Source organism: Dendrobates tinctorius, unplaced genomic scaffold, assembly GCF_039654945.1.
Source record: "Dendrobates tinctorius isolate UK_male_01 unplaced genomic scaffold, ASM3965494v1 ptg000017l, whole genome shotgun sequence".
NCBI classification, from domain to species: domain Eukaryota; kingdom Metazoa; phylum Chordata; class Amphibia; order Anura; family Dendrobatidae; genus Dendrobates; species Dendrobates tinctorius.
The window spans coordinates 12947960-12963623 of NW_027361685.1; the positions used below are offsets into that span (position 1 = coordinate 12947960).

A 15664-nucleotide genomic window follows, 5' to 3' on the forward strand; every position below is an offset into this window, starting at 1 on the left:
GCTGGTTTTCAAAAATGGGGGACTCCACTCTTTTTTTTTAAATTATTTATTTAAATATTAAAAAAACAGTGTGAGGACCCCTCTGTTCTTGATAACCAGCCTTGCAGAAGTTGACAGCTGAGGGTTGCAGCCCCCAGTTGTGAGTTTTGCCAGACAGGTTATAGAAAATAAGGGGAACCCACGCCCTTTTTTTCATTCATTTATTTAGTTATAGTGCAGACGACGGGTGAGGAATACTCCAATCATCCGCTCCTGCTGTCACTGTTCTTAGCAGCAGGTGTAGGTTGATGGGAGTAATAGTCCCAAAAGCCCCCACCTGCTGTCATCATTCTGACTTTAATATAACGCTCATCATTCTCCCTGCCGGCAGATCAGGGGAGAATGATGAGAGCGTTTTCAGCACCCGCCGCAGGGGAACAGCACTTACTGTAGCGCTTCTTCCCTGCCGGACGTCCATGTGGTACTGATGCTGCACAGGGTTGTCACACATGTGCCACAAGTATTATGCACATGGATCAGAAAAAACGGTACCGGAAATATCAGGACGTGTGAAACCGGCCTAATACACAGTTCTCTTTAAATGCCTAATATTTCTTCTTGAAACTTATCTGACAGAAAACATTGAAGCTTAGGCTAGTATAGATTGTGAAGTCTCCGAGCCCCATACTCTAATTACCCCAGAGAGGTTTCACCACTAGTTACTCATTTATTACTGATGGAGACTGTGGAGTTTGATCATTTCAGTAGTTCCTAATCAGGCCCCATTATTATTATCTGATGTGTGTCACTTTATGTGGTGGTAAGTTTGGAATTCTTCACAAAGGATAATAGAAAACAAATGGATCTTACAAATTATTTTCCAGCTTCGCACTATACCCTACATACGGTTGTACACTACTGTCTGGGCACATGGCAGTGTTCAGAAGGGAAGGAGCGCCATTTAGCTATTTGAATGCAGATCTAGCTGGAATAGTTTGCAGACACAATGTATTGGGAGTATAATGAAAAAACAGTAACCAGCTCACCTGTCCCGGCTAATAGTGGTGCATGGAAGCTCGGATTTCAGTCAAGCCAAACGTGAGATACATCCAAAGAAAAAAAGGGGGGTTTCCAGCTTCCAAATGTACAAAAAATGTATTAAAGGCATAAGAACAGAGATGAACGGACATGCCCCATAATGGCAGAAAGCAGAGCAACGCCTTTCAAACAATGTTCTTTTTCAAGCGCAAAAAGAACATATTGTTTGAAACGCGTTGCTCTGCTTTCCGCCATTATGGGGCATGTCCGTTCATCTCTGTTCTTATGCCTTTAATAAACTTTTTGTACATTTGGAAGCTGGAAACCCCCCTTTTTTTTCTTTGAATGTATTGGGAGCACTGTTCATGGTCACCTGGCAGCTCAAAAGATGTCCACCATGAACATTCTCTGCTTTCCATATCCCAAGGATTGCCTTGCTCATCTAACACCATTACATGGATCTGGACTTACACTGGGACCCCTAGGCTTGGACCATGATGTTACCTGCTAGTCTGTGGTGTTCGATGGCAAGAAGAATAGTCAGGTAGCTGGGTCAGAACCAGAAGGACAGAATACAGAATCAGAAGACACAAGAGTAGTCAGTAAACGGGCCACGGTCACAACAGGAAGCAAATGCGCAAGCTGAGCACAGAGGACTGAACCAGAGGAGAACAACGCTGTATTTGGCAGATTCCGGCCATGTGCTTTGCGCTTTAGTAGGGTGTGGTACTTTCCAATTGGCTGAAGTAGGGAGCAGATTACTCCAGCTGGACAGCAGGAACAGATCCCAGATGAGATTGGACACACCATATGCAGAAGCCCTAATATAACTAAATGACAGAAAACCATAATAGTAGAAATCCCCATAAAGTGATTCCATGTTATTATTTCACTGAGGGTTATAATCCTTAGGAGGAGTGAATATTTTGACTCCACAGCCACTTTCCGGAAATTAACACGCAGTGGATGTTGGAGAGTGAAAATTACACATTTGCCATTTTATTACCCAGCACATAGTGCCCAGATTGTGCTCCAGGAGACACCGCAAATTAAGTGGATTCTTCTCACTATAATATTGCTAAATACAGGGATCCTAAATGTTGTTTGCGCACACTGCAAGACTCCGAAGTGAGAGCGGATTTTGCTGGATTGGTTTATAGAAACTCTGTTGCTTTTCAACAGCCTTTGAGCCACTAATAGTGTGGGAACCTTTGTATTTCCATTGACAGATGATGGACCTGAGTGGGGACTTGTTTTTTGTGAGATGAGAATAGGTATTATTTTCATCTACATAACATTGATTGGTTTCTTTTTATTTGATATTTGGGAGGCAGAATGAACAAACAGTTGAACACCACACACTACTGGTTCATCCAACAAGGTTTTCTATTAGACTGTGAACTGTCATTGTCTTGGTAAATAATTAAAGTTTTTTTACATAGCTTGCCATTTTTATGGACAGTTTAAATAGAGACATTCAAAAATATAAAGCTCAAGGATATTTTATAAAAAAAAATTGTTTTTTTGTCTTAGCAGATGACTGTACCAGGAGATCAGAGGGACAGCTGACATCTTCAACTTTTAAATCTGATGATCTTGAGATTCTACAAGATACAACTGAAGTGATTGCCATTACACCAGATATACCATCATCCATTCACAGCAAAGATCTGTCATCTGATCCTTTGAAACAGGTCCCATCTTCTGATTCATTACTGACTACTAAGGAAAATCAATGTCACCAAAGAGACATTAAAAATCAAACTGCTCCTAAAGCAAAGAAGCCATTTTCCTGTTCAGAATGTGGGAAGTATTTTACATGGAAATCACATTTTGTTAACCACCAGAGATCTCACACAGGGGAGAAGCCTTTTTCCTGTTCAGAATGTGGGAAATGTTTTACATGGAAATCACATTTTGTTAACCACCAGAGATCTCACACAGAGGACAAGCCTTTTTCCTGTTCAGAATGTGGGAAATGTTTTAACAATAAAACAGATTGCATTAAGCACCAGAGAACTCACACAGGGGAGAAACCTTTTTCATGTTCAGAATGTGGGAAATGTTTTAGCAAGACATCAAATTGTGTTAAGCACCAGAGAACTCACACAGAGGAGAAGCCTTTTACATGTTAATGTGGGAAATGTTTTAACTAGAAAGCACTTCTTGATCACCATCAGAGCAGTCACACAGAGGAGAAACCTTTTTCATTTTCTTAATATGGGAAATATTTTACTTGGAAATCAGCTGTTAATAAACATCAGAGATGTCACATAGGGGAGAAGCCTTTTTTATGTTCATAGTGTTGGAATAGTTTTACCCAAAATTGAATTTTCTTAAATGGGTTGTCTCTTGTCATTCCTCATGTTTGCTGACAAAAGGATAAAACTAAACTTTATTAATTCCAAATGTAAAACTATACCCATAATTCACCCCCTGAAGCTTAGTCAGAAGATGACTAATAGAAAAAACATACCCCACATCTCAGTATATCGGGTGAGGTGACATATACACACTCATTCTCCAAGCCTCTCATTTCTACGGGTTTTATCGTCCTCACCAAAGTCGACTCATCAGGAGACTATTTAATATTGACCTATATTCGAACGAGACAAAAGGAAAAAAACCCTAAAATCATGTATTATCCGAAACAGTCAGAAAACTAGCCATATATTGGCAGATCCCAGACCTCAAACTATATACTTCGTAAGTTTATAAGCCCCTCCAGTGTCAGGAATAGATAGTATGAATTTGAATTTACCAATCGGCTGCAATGAAACAAACAGTGAAAAATATAAAGGGGTCTGAATACTTTCCGTACCCACTGTATCAGTAAAAATAACTCCTCTTTATTAGGTAAAGTATAAAAGAATTGCACCATTTTCCGATACCCGTCGTGTCTCCATTTTTTCATGATCTCAGTTTGGGTGAGGGCTTATTTTTTGCGGGCTGAGCTGACATTTTTAATGGATACCATTTTGGTGCAGCTACGATTTTTTTTGTCATCCTTTATTGCATTTTAATGAAAGAAGTAATTCTGGCGTTTTGACATTTTTTCTAATTGCACCATTTAGCGATCGGGTTAATTCTTTTTTATAGTGATAGATCGGGCGATTCTGAACATGGCTATAACAAATATGTGTATGTTTGATTTTTTTTATTGTTTTATTTTAAAAGGGGCGAAAGGGGGGTGATTTGAACTTTTATATTTTTTTTATATTTTTAAAAACTTTTTTTTACTTTTGGCATTGTGAAGCCATACAGCATTGTATCTTTTTTTTTTTTTTTGAAGCATCATTTTTATTGATTTTGTAATGAAGTTGCATATTACAAGTTATAAACGTTGCATTGAATTGTTACAAGGAACATATTTAAACCTGCTTACAGGGCTGTGGAGTCGGTAAACCAAACCTGCGACTCCAACTCCTCAATTTCCCTTACACTGACTCCATGACTCCGACTCCCACATATATTGCTTATATTTAAGTGAAAAATTTATTGTAGTACAATGTGAACATCAGACAATCAGACATTTAATCATTTCTATGATCCAATAATCAAGATATTTAGAAAGAACATAATATCTATTTATTGGAATACAACTTTAGAACACAAAAAACTGTAATAAATTGTAAATATGTCATACACTGTATAATATCGATTACATATATACAGTACAGACCAAAGTTTGAACACACCTTCTCATTCAAAGAGTTTTCTATATTTTCATGACTATGAAAATTGTAGATTCACTCTAAAGGCATCAAAACTATGAATTACCACATGTGGAATTATATAATTAACAAAAAAGTGTGAAACAACTGAAAATATGTCTTATATTCTAGATTCTTCAAAGTAGCCACCTTTTGCTTTGATTACTGCTTTGCATACTCTTGGCATTCTCTTGATGAGCTTCAAGAGGTAGTCACTGGAAATGGTCTTCCAACAGTCTTGAACGAGTTCCCAGAAATGCTTAGCACTTGTTGGCCCTTTTGCCTTCTCTCTGCGGTCCAGCTCACCCCAAACCATCTCGATTGGGTTCAGGTCTGGTGACTGCGGAGGCCAGGTCATCTGGCGTAGCACCCCATCACTCTCCTTCGTCAAATAGCCCTTACACAGCCTGGAGGTGTGTTTGAGGTCATTGTCCTGTTGAAAAATAAACGATGGTCCAACTAAACACAAACCGGATGGAATAGCATGCCGCTGCAAGATGCTGTGGTAGCCACCAGCAAAGCTGTGTCACCAGCAAAGCACCCCCACACCTCCTCCTCCATGCTTCACAGTGGGAACCAGGCACGTAGAGTCCATCCGTTCACCTTTTCTTCGTCGCACAAAAACACGGTGGTTGGATTCAAAGATCTCAAATTTGGACTCATCAGACCAAAGCACAGATTTCCACTGGTCTAATGTCCATTCCTTGTGTTTTTTAGCCCAAACAAGTCTCTTCTGCTTGTTGCCTGTCCTTAGCAGTGGTTTCCTAGCAGCTATTTTACCATGAAGGCCTGCTGCACAAAGTCTCCTCTTAACAGTTGTTGTAGAGATGTGTCTGCTGCTAGAACTCTGTGTGGCATTGACCTGTCTCTAATCTGAGCTGCTGTTAACCTGCGATTTCTGAGGCTGGTGACTCGGATGAACTTATCCTCCGCAGCAGAGGTGACTCTTGGTCTTCCTTTCCTGGGGCGGTCCTCATGTGAGCCAGTTTCTTTGTAGCGCTTGATGGTTTTTGCCAATGCACTTGGGGACACTTTCAAATTTTTCCCAATTTTTCGGACTGACTGACCTTCATTTCTTAAAGTAATGATGGCCACTCGTTTTTCTTTACTCAGCTTTTTTTTTTCTTGCCATAATACAAATACTAACAGTCTATTCAGTAGGACTATCATCTATATATCCACCAGTCTTCTGCACAACACAACTGATGGTCCCAACCTCATTTATAAGGCAAGAAATCCCACTTATTAAACCTGACAGGGCACACCTGTGAAGTGAAAACCATTTCCGGTGACTACCTCTTGAAGCTCATCAAGAGAATGCCAAGAGTGTGCAAAGCAGAAATCAAAGCAAAAGGTGGCTACTTTGAAGAACCTAGAATATAAGACATACAGTATTTTCAGTTGTTTCACACTTTTTTGTTAATTATATAATTCCACATGTGTCAATTCATAGTTTTGATGCCTTCAGAGTGAATCTACAATCTACAAACTTTTGGTCTGTACTGTATATATATATATATATATATATATATATATATATATATACACACACACACACATTATGACTTATCTCAGCTAAGATAAAGCCTAGATCCTCAAGCTACATTCACACTATGGGCGTAGCCAGGATCAAACCTGGGGGGGGCAGAACCTCATACTGTTCCGCAGAATTTCATACTGCACACCTCAGCTGCTGCAGGACCTCATACTTCACACCCCTACACTTGAAAATAAAGCCTGCACCTTAAACAGAGTCAGCATGGGTTTGTAACTAATAAGTCATGTCAGACTAACTTAATTTCCTTCTATGACAGAATCACTGATTGGGTGGATCAAGGAAATGCTGTAGATATAGTATATCTTGACTTCAGCAAAGCATTTGACAAAGTCTCTCATACAATCCTTACTGAAAAAATAACTAAGTATGGAATGGACAAGGCAACTGTTAGGTGGATTCTTAACTGGCTTAGTGATCGGACCCAAAGAGTGGTCGTAAATGGCTGCACATCCAGTTGGAAGAATGTCTCAAGTGGGGTACCACAGGGCTCTGTCCTGGGCCCTGTATTGTTCAACATCTTTATCAACGATTTAGATGAAGGAATTGAGGGTAAACTGATTAAATTTGCTGATGACACAAAGCTAGGAGGGATAGCTAATACTAGAGAAGAGAGAGAGAGGATTCAAAAGATATAAATAAACTGGAGAAGTGGGCAGCAACTAACACAATGGTTTTTAACAGGGAGAAATGCAAAGTACTACATCTGGGCAATAAAAATGAAAAAAGCATATACAGAATGGGAGGAATAGGGCTAAGTGACAGCACATGTGAAAAAGACTTGGGTATACTAATAGATCACAGACTGAATATGAGTCAACAGTGTGATGCAGCAGCAAAAAAGGCAAATGCAATTCTAGGATGTATTAACAGAAGCATACAGTCTAGATCACGTGAAGTCATTATTGCCCTCTACTCCTCTTTGGTCAGACCTCATCTGGAATATTGTGTCCAGTTTTGGGCACCACATTTTAAAAAAGACATCAACAAACTGGAGCAAGTTCAGAAAAGAGCGACCAGAATGGTGTCTGGTCTGCAAACCCTGTCTTATGAGGAAAGGTTGCAGGATTTCGGAATGTTTAGTTTGCAAAAGAGAAGACTGAGAGGAGACTTAATAGCTGTCTACAAATATCTAAAGGGCTGTCACATTGTAGAAGGATCAACTTTATTCTCATTTGCACAAGGAAAGACTAGAAGCAATGGGATGAAACTGAATGGGAGGAGACAGATTAGATATTAGAAAAAACTTTTTGACAGACTGATCAATGAGTGGAGCAAGCTGCCACGAGAAGTGGTGAGTTCTCCTTCAATGGAAGTCATCAAACAGAGGCTGGACAGACATCTGACTGGGATGATTTAGCGAATCCTGCTTTGAGCAGGGGGTTGGACCAGATGGCCCAGGAGGTCCCTTCCAACTCTACGATTCTATGATTCTAAAAGATATGGTGATGAATGCAGTCTATTTATTCCAACTATCAATTGATGTTGATGTGTTACTGAAGACGAGCAATGCCTGTCCTGGGCGTCCTTTTGGGCAGCTATGAGGTGTACCTGACTGGTGCTAAAAAAAAAGGAGTGTTAGTCTGTGTGCTCTCTGGCTTTCATTCTTTTTGGTACAGATATGATATGGATACACAGATATGGATATATAGATAGAGCAGATTTCTAATCTGCTTTTGCTATTGAAAATATCTATGAGCTCAAAAACCTTTCAGGTGATGCGGTTTTTTAAAAAGCTGATCTGCTTTTGCAACTGAAAAACGTATCCTCAAAAAACGCAGGAAAAACGCTGTGTGTGAATGTAGCCTTAGATCAGGAATAGAACAGTCATTTATAGGACATTTCATAACTTTCCCAAATTCCTATGAAAAAATATTCAGCACATTCTGCATTGAACTACTGTACCCAATTTATTATATATTTTAGGAGTCGGTCCATTTTATACCAACTCCAACTCTGACTCCAACTCCACCAAAATGAGCACCGACTCCGACTCCACGACTCCGACTCCACAGCCCTGCCTGCTTATCACCTAAGCCTGAATAGAAGCAAAAATAAACTTAACAAATATAAAATTATCAAACCCCCTTACGTCCACATTTTCATAGATCACATTGACTGAGATCAGACATCTTATCTCCAGCTCCACCTTATCCTCCATATAGCTCATATAACACATTTCAGTTTTCCCAGATTACCACTCAAATCCTCTAATAGATACCAATCCGAATCCACAAAGGTGCTCATTAAATCTTGAATTTATCTGGTGGTCAGTGACGTTTTTAAAACATTTTTTTCGTCATTTTATCTTTATTTCTTTCTGTTTCTCTTTTTTCCAAAAATAAGACCGATGTTAAACCTTCCTTGATCTATTTTATCCCTGGGAGTGTTTTAGCTAGCCAGTGTTGCAGAATTAGACGTTTTGTCACCATTGCAATGGAGTGAAACAAGTCATGAAGCCGTCCGCCTATTGTTTTACCCGTCCTAAAGTGAAACAACCAACACAATGGATCTACTTCTACCCGTATCCCACAGATCTTCAGATACATATCCTGGACTTTTAACCAGAGTTCTTGTGTCCTGGGACATGACCACAATCCATGCTCTGTGTCTGTTTGGGCATTGTACATTTTGGGCAGCTTGTCTGCCTATCAGGATTCTGCGGAGTCGGAGGTATATTGAAGCCACCTATTGTTTTATGCATTATTCTGAACTGACTATCTCTCCATTGTTCATTGATGATATGCTTTCTTGCCAATTCCCAGCCCCGCAGAATCTTATGCTCAAGTTCTTCATTCCCATTTGTGAAATATTTTGCCCTTCCCTGAAGGGCGTAATATGTCCCTCAGCATCCCATATATTGAGGTGATAGATATTTCTAAATGTCTTTGGTAACCAAGTCCTACCATATTTCTGAATCGATTTCCTTCCTCACATCCTGAAGGAGGTCTAATACATAATGCTTTAATTGACTATATAGCATCAAATGAAATCTCGGCAGCTCAAATTTGTCTATCACTTCCAATCCCATCAACCAGCGGCCTTCTTGTAGATGTAGTAAGTCCCCTAACGTCTCTATTCCTTTCCCCAACCACTGTGTATAATTTATTTTCTCTTCCTAATCTAAAGGCAGGAGATGCCCAAGGGTTCAGGTGTTTCGACACTCTCCACGACATTTTGTTTTTTTCTTACTGCCTTCCATGTGGCAATGGTATCTTTACATATTACCGTATATTTAATGTTTGGCGGTATGTGTGACAGCGGCATATGTAGCAGCGCCATCAGGTCCCACAAGCCACAAAATTCTGTTTCCAATTTGGAGTCAGTATATCGCCCCGTTTTTTTAATCCAGTCTATTACATTCCTCATTAAACACGATAAATTATATCCCCTAATATTTGGCAATCCCGCGCCCCCTCCCTCCTTTGTGTGCATTAGAGTTCCTGTAGCCAATCTCGCCCTTTTACCCCTCCAGATGAATTTAGAAAAGGCCCTGTTTAATCTGAGAACATCTGCATGACGAATTAACATTGGGATAGTTTGCATTGGGTACAGTAATCTCGCAAATCTTGTCATCTTGATTAGGTTGCAGCGATCTAGCAGCGAGAGGAGCAGATTCCCCACCTCTCATCTCCTTCTCTGTTTTGTCTATGATAGGCTTATAATTGAGATCATAAATCTGTTTTGGCGTTCTCCCCAAGTAAATTCCCAAGTACTTTATAGATGTTGTCGCTTTCGGGATACCCATTATATTACTCTCCTGGCCACGTTTTACCTCACTCCTCATGAACAGAATCTCAACATTTAGACTTATTTAAACGAAAGCCGAGAATTTTCCAAACTTCAAGCAGCAACATAGGGAGATCTTCCTCTGGGTTGTTCATGAACAGAATTATGTCATCTGCAAATAGGGCATTTTTGACTGTCTCATTTCTGATGTAGTACCGCCAAAAATTGTCTAAACGGACCTACCAGATTTATTTTATCCAACACTTGACCCAGCCATGGCCACCTCACATTATCGAACAGTTTTTCTGCGTCCAGTGTGACCATAGCTGGATCCTCTCCCTTATCCACATGCTTCCCTCTAATCTTGTCTAGCAGTAACATGGCGTTCCTTATATTAGTAACGGCTGATCTTCCCTTCACAAAACCTGCTTGTTCCTTTGATACCAATCTAGGCAGTATCCTAGCCAGCCTGTCTGCCATTATTTTTGAGAGAAGTTTAACATCTTGATTTATTAATGATATCGGTCTATATCCCGAAGGGTCTTCCAAATCCTTCCCTCCCTTTGGGAGAAGCTTTATGTCGGCCGTATTCATCCCTTCTGACATAGCTTCCCCATGCAAAATGTGATTATATAAATCTTTAAGCGTGGGAACTATTTTCTCACTCAGCGCCTTATAAAACGAACCATTAAATCCATCGGGCCCTGGAGCCTTATTGGCCCCCAGTCCTTTTATTGCCATACTAACTTCTTCCTCCGTGATGCAACCATTTAAATCCTGTAATTCCTCCTCCGTCAGTTTAGGAATATCAACTCTACCCAGCCATGTCTCTCCCACTACATCTTGATGATCCTCATCCTTGTATAACCTAGCATAGAATTTGCCAAGTACTCTGTTTATATCTTTGGGATTAGTCAGACTTAGGGGAGATCTAATATATATGTACAAGTATATCAGAGGGCAATACAGAGATCTCGACAATGAACTGTTTGTACCAAGGACTGTGACAAGAACAAGGGGGCATTCTCTTCATTTGGAGGAAAGACAATTTCTGCACCAGCATAGAAGAGGGTTCTTCACGGTAAGAGCAGTGAGGCTCTGGAATTCTCTTCCTGAGGAAGTGATGATGGCCAACTCACTGAATGAATTTAAGAATGGAATGGATGCTTTTCTTGTGAGTAACAGTATAGAAGGTTACGAATAACAGAATATTATAGGTAGATGGTTGACCCAGCTTAGGGGAAGGAATTTTTTTCCCTATGGAGAAAATTGGCTTCTACTCTGTGGGATTTTTTTTGCCTTCCCCAGGATCAACAATGCAGAACAGCTGCACTAAAAATAGGCTGAACTAGATGGACATAAGGTCTTCCTTCAGCCTTCAAAACTATGCTACTATGTTACTATGCTGTCCTTTTTTATCTCTAATTGCCATTATAGATGTACCCACATATCTTCCCCTAGCCAAATTAGCCAGTGTTCTCCCTGCTTTGTCACCATACCTATTTAATTCTACCACCCAGTGATTTCTATGTAATTGCACTCTTTTTTCTGCCCATTCTTCAAAATTGTTTTTGGCCCCACCAGCATCGTCTCTTCAGGGCCTGTCGAGCCCAGTTCATCCCGGAATATCGAGGCGTCAAGGCAGCCGCATCAGCGACCCCTACGTGGCCACGCTTGTGATCCTAACAGACCCCCTGGAAGGATAAGTTTAATATAGGAGATAAGGACCCGTAGTTTGGTCATATGTGGCCTATAGCACCGGGGCAAACCAGGTTAATTGCATTACAATAAGGAAGTGCTGTTAGGATTGTTGAGTCCCTGCATGGACTAGTTTGTTGTTAACACTTTTGGTTTGCTCAATATAGCCCCAGCGGCTACAGTTTTATAAAAGTGTATTCCACAAACCACACTCAGTCTCGTGTCTCGTCACTGCATCCTGCGAACCTGCTGAACCCTACACGTGGCGTAGTCGGCAGGATGCAGTCTCCGGGCGCAGACAGTGGTGCCCCAGATCAGGGTAGAGCTGTAAACTCTACAAATGATGAGGGTCCCCATACCAGCATATCATTGTGGGCCATGCTGAACAACCTGCCTAGATTTTCTGGCTCCAATACTATGTTATGGAGCTGGATAGAGTGGATGGGGGGGCTCTTTTGGGTGCACCCAATGACCCCTGATCTGGAGGCCGAGATGGCACTTATGGCACTGGACGGGGAGGCGTGGAGGTCAGTGATGTTGAAACCTCCGGGGTACCGCAACACTTTTGAAAAAGTGTTACAGATAGTAGAACAGACCCATGGGGACCCTACTAATGTGGGAGAGTTAAGAACCCGTTTGTTTAGTCGGATGCAAATAGAGGGGGAGACGATCACAGAGTATATGAATGTCCTTCAAGAATTGCATACGGCTATAGAAAGAAAGAACGGGGTAGGGGCAGGACCTGTTGACATTACCTTACGTGACCTACTGGTGACTGGTTTGTGAGATCCATTAGTCAAACAGGCACTGCGGGAACAGATCAGAATGAATCACTGAATAGATTTTTCAGAGGTGGGGAGTCAGGCACGTGCTCGAGAGCAGAAGCAGGGGATGGCGGTCCCCGTGGGGAAAGTCCAAAGTGTGGAGGCCTCCGCGAGTGTAGTCGAGGAGCCTCAGTGGGTGGAAGAGATGAAGCAAGAGCTGAAAAGTATTAAGGGCGAGTTGGCCGAAGTAAAGAGAAGAACCGAGACCGGGACTGGACGACCTAGCTTTAACCCCAGCTCCTGGGGATCACGCTCCCCGCGGGGTGGTCAGCCTACACAGGCCCGGTGTTTTGAGTGTGGAGAACCAGGCCACTTTGCCCAAGAGTGTCCGCGGCGTGGGAGATACCCACCCCGGCGGCCATTAAACTAAAGGGCTCCGGGCTGGGGGGACGCCGCTCGGAGCCGAAAACCACAACTAGGGGTGGTGGAAGTCCCGAAGATTTGGTAGCAAAATGTCCGGTGGTTTGGACAGAAGTGGAGGGCCGGGCTGTCCGGTGCCTGGTGGACACGGGGTCACAAGTAACCGCTATGCCCGCAACGTACTTTCAACAGAACTTCCCAGAAGCAGCAAGGCCTCAGTGGGGGCCCGTGATCAGACTAGTAGCTGCCAACCAACTGCCGGTCCCAGTTGCCAGGGTGGTGTGGGTGCAAGTGACGCTGTGCGATAAATCCCTTGGTCGCAGAGGGGTGGTACTAACTCAAGGAGAAGCTGATAGGCAACACCCCGTCACCCTAGGCATGAATGTGCTACGAGAGTTTGGCAACCTAGTGCTCAAAGACCCTACACAGAGGATACTGAAGCAGTGGGGTTCTCGCAGAGCCCAGGGACAGGTATTCCAGCAGCTGGTGCGGGGATCACGGGTACATCAGGACCGCCAGGAGGGCGAGGCTCTGAGTAAGGTCATCACGCCAGCGACTTCCCTGCTTGTGTTACCTCCTGGACAGACTGTGGTGGCCCTGCCCATTCGAGCCTCGATACCCTTGGAGGGCGTGGAGGTGCAGGTGGGGCCGTGTCACTCGGAGCGCTTACCTCCTGGCATACTGGTGGCCCGTTCCCTGGCTTCCGTGCAGAAAGGAGCCGTCCTGGTACGCTGCGTTAACTTCGAAGACCGAGACACCGTTCTGAAAGCATGGACTGTACTGGCCAAACTAGTAAGGCCTTTAGAAGAAGTGCTACCAGCTCCGGCGGTTCAATTACGAGTACACCCCGAGGATCCTTGGGAAGTAACAATACGAACCTTACAGGCCCACAAAGTCTTGGCACAAGACAAGGGCTGAAATATTTTGGAGGAGATGCGGGCCAAGCTTTCTGGATTAACTGCGGCCCAACTCTCACAGATAAAAACATTGCTGGGACAGTACCATGAAGTATTTGCTAGTCATGAGGACGATTTTGGGTGTACCACCACCATCACTCATGAAATCCCCACAGCAGGAGCGGCCCCTATCCGGGAACGATATCGACATATTCCGCCACAACTCTATCAAGAGGTGAAAACTTTGCTGGCCCACATGCTGCGAAAAGGGGTGATATGGGAAAGTCAAAGCCCCTGGGCGGCCCAAATTGTGTTGGTCCAGAAGAAAGATGGTACACTACGATTCTGTGTGGATTATCGTAAACTGAATGCTTGCACTATTAAGGACTTATACCCGCTGCCCCGCATAGAAGAATCCCTGTCCACCTTGGGGAAGGCAACATATTTTTCGACCCTGGACTTGGCCAGTGGGTACTGGCAGGTGCCCATGTCAGAGGAAGATAGGGCCAAGACGGCGTTCATATTGCCCATGGGACTGTTTGAGTTCAATCGGATGCCGTTTGGGCTGGCCAACGCCCCCGGGACCTTTCAGCAATTGATGGAGTGATGTCTGGGAGATCTCAATTTTGAGGCCACGTTGATCTACCTGGACGACATCATTGTATATGCCGCCACCTTCGAGGACCACCTGAAGTGGTTGGGACAGGTACTCAGCCGGTTGCAAAAGTACGGGTTGAAGGTGAAGCCTCAGAAATGCCACCTATTTCGCTCTCAGATTGAGTATCTGGGTCATGTCGTTTCGGCAGAGGGTGTGAGGCCATCCCGGGAGAAGGTTGCTGCTATTCAGGAATGGCCTATCCCCGAGACGGTGAAAGATGTGCGGGCTTTTCTGGGATTAGCCGGATATTACCGTCGCTTCGTAAAGAATTTTGCATGTCGAGCTCGAGCCCTGCACGACCTACTGAAGGGGGCTCCCGCTGGGGCCAATGGGCGAAAAATCCAGTGGCAACACCCTCATGAAGAGGCTTTCTGAGACCTCAAGGCTGCCCCAGTGTTGGCTTATCCGGATTTCTCTCAGCCATTCACCTTGCACACTGACGGGAGTCTTCACACGCTGGGGGGCTGTGTTGTCACAGGTTCAGGATGGCCGGGAGAGGGTGATCGCATATGGAAGTCGCTCACTCCATGACTCCGAGCGTAACCCTGACAATTACAGCTCTTTTAAGCTCGAGCTCCTCGCAGTGGTGTGGGCTATGACGGAGAGATTCGCAGAGTACCTAGCGGGCTCTGAGGTGGTAGTGCGAACTGACAACCACCCGCTGGCTCATCTGGAAAATGCCAAATTTGGTGCTCTGGAACAACGAAGGGTGGCCCGGATAACGAAGTACAATTATAAGATTATCTACAAAAGAGGGGCCGAGAATGTCCATGCAGACGCCCTCTCCAGGATTCGACATACAACTCCAGGGCAGAATCGAGATGAAGAATTGGAAGGGGAGGAAATCCTGTTCACTCTCACTGCTACCGTGCTCACAACTGGCAATAAAAAGATATCTTCTTCTGAGACCCCAAGGGGCATACTGGAACAATCCCGGGATAAGTGGATACAGCAGCAACAAGAAGATGAAGAGGTTGGTCTTCTCAGGACATGGGTCGCCGCTGGGCAATTACCCACTGACTCTAAACGGCAAAATTTGCCTCAAGACCAGTTGCTTATGCTGCGACAATGGGAGAGGTTGGTTATCCGAAAGGGATTATTGTATCGTAAACTAACATCACAAACAACCTCAATGACGGTTTGGTAGGTGGTTACGCCAGGAGCCCAACTTCACGTATTGGCTCGGGAGGCTCACGAAAAAGGGGCCCATTTCG

At 43.4% G+C, this 15664-nt stretch overlaps 1 protein-coding gene and 1 pseudogene across 1 annotated transcript in view; both read left to right on the forward strand.

Annotated features, from left to right (window-relative positions):
* Positions 1-3358, forward strand: part of LOC141082349 (uncharacterized) — a 48707-nt pseudogene extending 45349 nt beyond the window's left edge.
* LOC141082292 (uncharacterized) overlaps positions 1-15664 on the forward strand; it is a 987535-nt gene that overhangs the window by 530645 nt on the left and 441226 nt on the right. The gene's annotated exons all lie outside the window — the stretch shown is intronic.